Source organism: Danio rerio, chromosome 4 (assembly GCF_052040795.2).
Source record: "Danio rerio strain M-AB ecotype USA chromosome 4, GRCz13ab, whole genome shotgun sequence".
Lineage (NCBI taxonomy): Eukaryota > Metazoa > Chordata > Actinopteri > Cypriniformes > Danionidae > Danio > Danio rerio.
Window position 1 is genome coordinate 42585101 of NC_141024.2, and position 9900 is coordinate 42595000.

General features: G+C 35.7%; 2 long non-coding RNA genes and 2 other non-coding genes across 4 annotated transcripts in view; 2 read left to right on the forward strand and 2 right to left on the reverse strand.

Moving 5' to 3' along the window:
• The window catches only part of LOC148680839 (uncharacterized), a 785675-nt gene that overhangs the window by 569940 nt on the left and 205835 nt on the right, over nucleotides 1–9900 (forward strand). The window lies entirely within an intron of this gene.
• LOC148680916 (uncharacterized) lies at nucleotides 2993–8890 on the forward strand. Its single transcript, XR_015943048.1, has 3 exons — nucleotides 2993–3649; nucleotides 4056–4148; nucleotides 6267–8890. It is a non-coding gene; the product is annotated as an uncharacterized LOC148680916 (long non-coding RNA).
• trnas-aga (transfer RNA serine (anticodon AGA)) lies at nucleotides 9160–9241 on the reverse strand. Its single transcript has one exon. It is a non-coding gene; the product is annotated as a tRNA-Ser (tRNA).
• On the reverse strand, nucleotides 9360–9432 carry trnak-uuu (transfer RNA lysine (anticodon UUU)). Its single transcript has one exon. It is a non-coding gene; the product is annotated as a tRNA-Lys (tRNA).

A 9900-nucleotide genomic window follows, 5' to 3' on the forward strand; every position in this document is an offset into this window, starting at 1 on the left:
AGGACTGAAAAAGCTACATGTTTTCAGAGACATTCAAAAGAGACACTAACAAGAGACTGATGAACTGATCAAAGAGAAAAAACGCTCCACCAGAACTTTACAGTCAAAGAAAGAAGCCAGCCCAAAGAGAGAGGGGGAAAAACTGTGCCCTGATTTGAAGGAATGTCGGGACAACACAGAAGCACCTATCTGTGAGCTGGTTGTCTCAGGTTGCGAGGGGGATAGTCTGAAGGCTGATTTATACTTCTGCGTCAAACATCGGCGTATGCTACGGCGCTGACGCATAGCCCTTCGCCGTGGCCATCGCCGTCACTGACGTGCACCTCTCAAAAAATGTAACTACACGTCGCAACGACGCGTAGCGTAAGCTCTGTGATTGGTCGGCTTGGTACCGCTGACGAGTCTGGGCGGGACCGAGAGCCGCGCGAGCGATTGTTTACAAGTGTGGAGTCCCGTGAAGGAGCTCCGGATGGAAAGTTTTGTTTTGTGTTTACCTCATAGTTAAAGTTGTTGCACGTCCGCCGGTTCCTGCCTCAAAATGAGCAAGTTTGAGCCACTTGTACATCCCGGAGGTGTTCAGGAAATGCAAAAAAGCAGAGAAGAAACTCGACACAGAAGAACATTAACACCTCACTGCCCACTAGCGTTTCGGAAATGTTAATGCAGACCGACAGAGACAGCGCACAGAAGTATAAATGCACAGCCACGCGCGTTGCCTGCGCCGTGGGTTACGCCGGTCACTTGACGCAGAAGTATAAATCAGGCTTAACAGTCCACCTCAAAGTAGCTCCTATAGTCCAAATGAAGTTCAAGCATTATAGAAGGAAAATTAAGAACAAAAGTGTAGCTAACCATTCTTGTATCAAATCAGACTCCTGTCAATTTGAGAGAAATTATTATCATGCAAATTTTTAAGTAAGAAAAAGTGTTATAAGGTAATTTCAAGGTGAAACTTTAAATATTGAATGATATATTATGATGAATGTTAAATAATTTGGGTTTAAGTTTCAATAGGTTTAATCATAAAAGTCCTTAAAAATAGAAGGATAAATTACAGTGTAGGATAGTGACTAAAGAAAAAGAGAAAAAGCTTTTAATAAGGCAATAAATAATTTGGAGAATATATAAGAATGGAATTAAGTATTTAAGTTAAAATTAAGTAAAGGAAATATCTTAACATAATCTTATTGTGAATGGCCTAAATCAAGATTGGATATTGAAAACTGTAAAGAGATTTAAATCTAGAAAAAAATATTTATAGTTAAAGGGAAGATTGAAATAACAATTTGAAATTAATTCATATTACATGATAAGGTCAAAAAGTAACAGTTCTAAATTACTATAAGAAAAATTGAAAGAGAAAAGTGTTTAAGAAAAAGATATTGTTTCACATGAAAACATATGTGACAAATAATTTGAAGAAAATATTAAGGAATATTAGTTAAAACAGAGCAAAAAGGAACCTACAAAACATACAGTAAGTTTTAGTCAGCTGAAAAAAAAGTGCATCAAAATTGTATGAACAACTAGTTTAATGGGAATGCCTTAGGAAATAATTATGAGCCAAAAAAAATTACTCAAAGAAAAAAAAAAGGGAATTAATATATAGATCAGAAAATAAATAAGTAAAGGAAAGATGTGTCAAATTCCAACTAAATGATTGTCATTACAGGACTGAGATGCAGATAAAATCAGCCAGCACAGTGAGGGTTAAATTAAATCAGATGAAGATCTGCCCAGAAAGAGAACCACTAAATGCTGAAATAGGTATAAAACACTATTGAAAAGTTTGTGTAAAAAAAAAATATAAGAGCACTAATATAAACATTTAGATACTGTAATTTGCAATCTGTCCAAGACATATCTATCTAAATTCAATTTCAATGTAGTTGAAAAATTATAAGTAACTAAGAAGATTTAATTGAAGTTAATGTGATAATAAAAATAAATGGTTAATCAAGACAGATAAAAGAGGCTTAATGTTTATAATATGATTTAGGAGTAATTAATAGGAGATTTTCCAGCTGAAGTTCATATTGTATGTGGAGATATGTTCTTTTGGATGGCAAATATTTTAAGTGGTTTGGTTTCTATTGAGTTTATTTTAGGTAACTACCAGAGGAGGGTAGAAACTTGTTTGTACTTGTGTAGGCTGATGACTACCATATATTGTATACACCAGAATGCATAAAGGGTTATAATAAGGGAGAAGATCTTAGGATGGACACTGTCACAATATGTGGATGATTGAATTATCTGCAACTTCACAAAGATCTAGTTCAATTAAAAGACTTGACTGGAGACCATTGCTCCAAACAGTGAGATGTGATGACTGTTTTTGGTGTTGACTAGATAGAGAATTATTCTGTAAACAAGCACAGTTGAGAAACTATGATGAGTAGATGATTAGAGATGGTACCAGAAGCAAATTATGAAGCAGGAACAGTTATTCATTTGTGACGAAAGAAGTACTTCCAAGGATTTGAAACATCAGCAGAAATAAGTTCATAAAAGGTTTGCATTCATAAAGTAATTAAAATCTAAGTTAATAAGTGATCAATAAATAAAAACATCTAAAGGAGTATGAAAAATTGTGAATAAAGCAAAAGAGAGAATAATTGTATTATGCTCAATTACCAGAAATGGCTGAAAGAGATGAAGATGATCCATCAAGGCCAACGCTCAATGAAATATGTGAAAATAATAAACTTAATGGGATTAATTTGCTAACAAGTGCATTGGTGAATGATGGCATGGAAACTGACAGAAACAGGCATCTAACACCGCATCGCATGAACTGCTATTGAGTCAACCCTTGCAAGAAACCACATGAAACTTTGCATAAAACCTTGCATATACACTCACAGAAATAGTTCATGGCAGAGTTAGTTTTTATGCATTTACATCTATTTGACTTTATTTAAAAACTAATATTTTTAAAATTTATACATTAAAAGTAAATATACTCTAAAAGATTTAATCAATTATACAATTTATTTAATGCATTTAGTTAATAAATACTAACTTTGTTTGAATAATAAGAGTTATAAAACAAACAAGATTCTGTTATTTAAAGTTTATGTGATTGGTTTTCATCAAAGTTATGAAAAAAATCAATTTGGAAACAGGAAATGACATCACTTTCGCTGGACACAAGCTCTCGGGATATTGTGGGAATCCATCACACACATGTTGGTAAGTAATCCGAAACATCCTTTGTTGTATGGCTCCTGTTCTAATTATTTTTTTATTTAGCATTGAGTGTATATAATATTAATCCATTTATGGTACGTTTTATGTAGTTTGTGATTTTTTTAAATGGTTTTATCATACATTGGTTTACCGGAGAATACAGATGCCCGTTAGAATCATAACTTCAGTAAGCTTAGCCAAACAACTTTAAAATGCATCAATTAATCAAATTAACCCATTGCTGTTGGTTTTTATGTTTCTGAAAATAAAGAGAATCAAATTCGAAGTCAAGAATTGTCACTGTAATATGTAAGCTAATGTTTGCTGTTTTACGACTAGTTAGATTACAGAACTGAATGACACCACTTATTTTATTCTTACTTTCTTTTTTTCCAGAAACGTAACTGGTGGTATTTTCTCGCCGTGTTCTTACCTCCACGTGGCAACATAGATTTTTGTAAGTATAAGTTAAAAGATCTACACGTTAACATGTATAACATATTAGATGAACTTTTAATTAATGTTCAGTCAATGTAATATAAAATAGATTTTCAATATAATAATGAAATTGATTAAAATTTATATAAAACAATATCAGTGTTATCGAAACTTGCTTTTAGCATTTTATACTGTAAAGCCTTGTATATAGAATAATAAAATTAAACAACAATTAAAATTAACTGAAATCAATGGAAGTTTACTTGCTTGATAGAAAGATGTAACAATCATCTTATTTTAAGGAGCCTGAAAATGAGTTTCCATAACAAATAAACTTTATAAGATTGTTAGTTTTTGCAGTGTAAAGCAAGGTGATTGGTGTGGTCAAGAAGAGAAATGTCTTTGAATCTGTTGGCTTTTAACAGAATGAAGATGTCAATGTGAGGCGAGATTGTGTGATGAGCTGTCTGAGCATCTACCTCAATGAAGACCTGGACACACTTGGTAAAGAATATGTGGTATGTATCAGAATAGTGTGCCAGTAATTTTTACATCTAGATAATATGGATTGTTCATGAGAATGGAATGGACATTAGGACACATTGACCACCAGTATTTCAACATTGAGTCCATTGGGTTGTTTTGAATAAAAAAAATAATGCAAGGTAAATGGTGGTAGAGCTGTCACTCTGAGGGAATTAAATCCGCTTGGTCCAGAGGAACCTGAAGATGAAGTTGTCCGGGTTCTGGCACCCACATGCCCCTTCTCCGCCAGAAACAACAATCCTCGCCTAAACAACAAGGTGATGACACAGACATTTCCCAGTGCTCATGAAACTGAAATGATTTTACTACATTGAAATGATTTTGGAAATGTTTATTAAGAAGTGCCTTGTATCATCAGGATGCATGTTCTGGACTGTCTGCTTACGTACTCAAGCGCCTTGAGAACATCGCGCATAAGGAAGCCTTCTTGTCGTCTCTGAAGATATGGCAAGTATGTGGACATTTTAGTAAAGGTAAAGGACTAATAAGCTGTTTTCCATTTCATTTGCCCTCTCCCTACCTCAGTTTCCACCCTACTCTCCTCTTAGTCTCTTTTTCTCTCCCTCCTGCTCTTTCAATGTTGTCCCCCACTGCACGGTCCTTCTCTATTTCTCCTTTCTTTCTTTTGTATTTACTTGTTATCTTACAGGTGTAACATAGATTTTAAAAATATATAAAATTTGATTTTGGTGGGTTCTTGTATTTTTTTAACAATGTAGTTTACAAAATATTGTAATTTCTGTCTTTATCCATTAGCACACCTTTTAGTATAATTATGGTTGCTGTCTATACAGAAAAACAAGGAGATAATTATTCTTCTTTGTCTCGCCCGCTCTCTCTCTCTCTCTGTCAAAAGGTAGTGGAGGATCTGAGGCAGTCAGTGAAGCCAAAGCCCAATGTCAAAAGGTAAATAAAGCAATTAAAAGCATGGATCTTTTTACTGTTGGGGCTAATGGATGTGGAGTAAACTCTATCGTTTTATGTAATGATAGGAGCTTTATAGCAGTAAGTGACGTCATGGTGCACCTGCGGTTTATTAGAGTAATTTCATTGGAAGAAACCGCTTCATCAGGATGGAACTCTTAAAGGGATAGTTCACCCAAAAATGAAAAGTTTGTCATCAATTACTCACCTTCGTATTGTTCCAAACCCGTATCACCTCCATTCATCTTTGGAACACAAATTAAGATATTTTGAATTTAATCCGAGAGCTTTCTGATCCTCCCATAGACATCACTGAAAATGCACATTTAAAGTGCATAAACATAAAGTCTTTATTTTTATAATTTTTTCAGTCAAAAAGTATTCTTGTTGCTTTATCATGTTCAAATTGAGTGACCCATGTCACATGGACTACATTAACTATGTTTTTAGTAGGTTTGTGTAATTTGAATGTGCACTTTCAGTGGTGTCTATGGGAGGATCAGATCCAAAATATCTTAATTTGTGTTCTGAAGATAAACAGAGCTGATATGGATTTGGAACAACACGAGGGTGAGTAAAAATTTTATTTTTGGGTGAACTATCCCTTTAAGTTTCAGGCTTGATGGACATACAGTACTACACTCATCCTGACTTGATTGTCAGATTATAAATTGTTACATTGGCAGAAAGGTGCACAGCATTCATGAGAAGCGTCTCCATTTTTAGTTAACTTTTTTTAACAGCATTTTTTTGTGGCAGGTTAATGGGTTCATTGGAAGAAAAATCTCTGCAGTCTCCCCGGAAATCCCTCCGTTCTAAAACAGAAAACCTCAACCCAAGTGAAGGGTTGACCTATAATCAAGTGAGAACAAGACTAATACTTGGATAATTTTCAGATATTATATTGTTGTTGTTACATTAATAGGAAATTGCACAACTGGAGATAAAATGCATTGTGTTGTTGTTAACTTATTATCCACAGCCTTGTGACTTTTATTTTTCCAGGCTTTTAGGGGGTGATCAGGTCTTAAGGTCATTATCCTGAACTTGCATCCATTCCGTTCTCATGAATGCATATATGCTGTCTGCTTTAATGAAGAGATGTATGTATGTGTGCGTGCATGCGTGTGTGTGTAATATTATAAGTGTGTGTTTATACATTCCAGGACATTGAATCCAGAGAGGCAGAGGAAGACATGGCAGGAAAGACCATGGGCATCTACAAAGTACAATCAGAGGATCATGGTCAAGGTGATGGACGCTTCACTGATGTCCGTGTTGTGCTGGAAGGTGTGGAGGTTCTCCACAACCTGCAGAGTGTCACTCATGCATGCGTTATGTTATATGGCCTGATCTACGCGCTCAATTTGAAGTACCCTAAAAGCCTGAAGTGTACGTTTGAGGTGTACTAGAAAATCCTGATGGACCTGGACTCAACCAAGCTTTCCCCGAAAGTACAGACACTGAAACTAAAATTGCTCCAGTGATTTGGCTAAAAATAATAACTTATACAGCCCCTACCCATTTTTTTTTCACATTGTGCTCCAACCCAGAGATATGTTAAAATGATTTCCTAGTTTTATAATGATATGTTAATTAGCAACTGAAAATGGATCTCCGAGTACAGTTTTATTTTTTATTTATTTATTTTTTTGGGTGTCCAAGCAGTCATGTGATGTTCGAGTGTGGCTGTGTAAGTGGGTTCATATGGATGGTTTCCTAAATGTTGGCTGATGTTAACTTGGCTAAATCCAGAGTTTTGTATGAAAGACAAATATAAATAAATCTGGAATTTTCCAGTTGGTCTAATTCAATGTGATGCATTGTTTAATTTGGTTTAGTATATAAGCATACATTGAACATGATTCAAATAAATGTTATTTATATTTTTTAGTTACCCCGATTTAGTTCTCTTAATTATTATGCAATTTATACAATAAATTTTGTGTATTTTAAATAAATACACTTTTTATTATTAATTTAGAATATTTACACTTTACATGAACTAATTACGTAAACCTGAGGATTATGTATTTAAAATAAATAGGTTTTATTATCCTTATGAAAATAAATAGTATAAAGTTTATTTGGCAGATTTGTGTTAAAATTATGAAAAAAATATAAATGGGAATTTGTCATGTAATAAAATTACATAAATCTTAATTTTTGGATGAAATATTTCTGTGAGTGTAATCTTACCTATAACCTTGCACATAACCTCTTGGAATGGTTTGCAGAGATGTCTAATATAGTAGGGACTTTTATGAAGAAACAATTAATTGCCATGTGCAAAGCGATATCTGTGCAGGAAACCAGAAAGGAGCCATGTGAGAGAGCAGTGATACAAGGTCCAATTAGTCCAGCTGATCGAGTCTATCTGAGGATGCTCTGGAGAGCCCAGGAGAAAAGGACCATATCTGGATGAGGGCAAATCCAACAGCTGCCAAAGTGGATGCCATTAATGGGGTACCAATGCCTCAAAGGAGCGAAAGGAAAAAACTCCAGCAAGGGAAAGCTGACCGGAAACAGAGGAGCCTGAATATTCCAAAGCTCTTAACTACTAAGTGCAACGTGTGGAAGGAGAAGTTAATCAGAACAAAGTAAAGAGTGATTCTGATAATATGCCTGAATACCACATACAGAAGTGCCACAAGTCAAGGGATGATGAATGCACAACTGCAGATTTCAAAACTCAGACTCTTAACCACACATCTCCATTAACATCTATTAAAGTCAAGTGAAGATGCTGGTAGCTTAGAAGAAGAGAAACAAGGATGACCAAAGATCAAGATCAACATTTGATGCTTTTTATGTTTGCATATTGAATTTGTTTGCATATTGCTTTTATATAATATCACTTCAGTATATTCTACATGAGTGTGAAAACCAGCAGCTAGGACTGAACCAACTGAATACTTATGCTTAAAACATTGTTGTCTTTGATGTGTTAAGAGAAAAAAAAGAGTACAGTCCTTTACTTCCTTCAAACCAAGAGAGAGGGGAGATGTTTGGCTGGACTTCTGTCAAAGTACAGTGGCATAATCTAGTCAATTGAGAACAGCTATGTGGCTTATATCAGTCACTAGATAGAGGTAATTAAGAGAACTGGATTATGAAATTGCACTTTGGGTTAAAAGACAATAATATTAAGACTAAAGTCTTAAGAGGAGGGATTGAAGAAGATTTCTATTCTCTCAGTGTGTAGTATTTTCTAAGTGTAAAGCAGTTAATTTTCTCTTCTCAAAATGTATGTAGTGTTTGCAGCAAACATGCCAGCATGTGTTAAAAATACTGTGTAATATGAGTATGCCTGCACAGAAGCAACACTAGGAGAAGGCTATTACTGAATGGCTGATTGTGTAGAATAACTGAATATGTAAAGCACTGATTATATATGTTAATACTTGTATGAAGCTATATGTGGCAGAAGTTAGAATGAGTAACATATTATCAAGTTATTATCCTATCATAACAATGTATGTAAACCCTTAGTTCCTTTGCATAAGTTGTATCTATACTTTGCTGACAGACCTGTAACATCTCTGTTGACATGAGCTGGTGGGCTAAGAGCCAAGAATAGCAGGACCCCTTAGACTAGAAAACCTATTCAAAAATGGTCAAGAGTTAAAAAGAGACACAAAGGGGTGTGTCATAATTACCTGTATAAAGATTATGGAGAACACAGATACTTTAGAAGGTGTCCCTGAGAGACTTCAGAATGCTCTGGGGTCTGCTCTGCTCTTTCTCGGCTTTATTATGGAGAATAAAGTCTATTTTCTGATATTCAAAACCTCCGGTCTGATAATTTCTAATTGATGAAAAGTCGAATTCACGACATGACCCCGTTCAACCCGGGGATGCTGCGGCCACAACGCAAAGTTCTAACCACTATACGATCACGGCAAGCTACGAGACAGCCGTTGTGACCCTTGTGTGGTATGTTCCTCTTTAGTGAGAACACTCTGTTGTTTTTCTCCTCCTACCAGTACAACACTTTTCCCAAGAAACAATGGAAATGCAAACAATTGATGACTGCTGCAATTTTAAAAAGGGGGAGGATGTAGTCGTCAGGATTCGAACCTGCGCGGGGAGACCCCAATGGATTTCTAGTCCATCGCCTTAACCACTCGGCCACGACTACAAGACTGCCTATACTGCCATTTCTTTATGCCTAGTACACATATTGTGCATCCAGATGAAACTTTCATTAAGCGATAGCTCAACGGCAAAAGCTGTGGCTCCACAAAATGAGCGTTACACGCCCGAACAGGGACTTGAACCCTGGACCCTCAGATTAAAAGTCTGATGCTCTACCGACTGAGCTATCCGGGCTCCACAACAGTAATTTACAAGTAGGCAAGGTTTGGGTTGTGGTCGGCGCAGACCTTTACAGTACACTAAAGTTTACCGTGAGATGGGGTTTTAAGCTTATGGTTGGTGTGGAGGTTGCTGAAACACGACAGGTTACTTTGAGGTTGGGTTTATGGTTTTTGTAGGTGTAGACATCAGTACAACACAATAGTTTGGACTTCATGTCATGTAGGAGACATTAAATAGATCAATGATAACTGCAGAATGTCTTTCTGCTGTTGTGGCAATGAATGGACACTCAACAATTGAAAAGATTCCTTCCATGCCTTAGAAGCGTGACTTGATCAGTACTTATCTACACAGCATGCTGGCATCAAAGATCCTATTTCTCTTATATCATATCCCTAGTCTTCCACACTTTAGGAAACGTAAACATTCAGGACGTGCCATTAGCACAGCCTGCACTAAAAGAAGGCTGGAGATAACGGA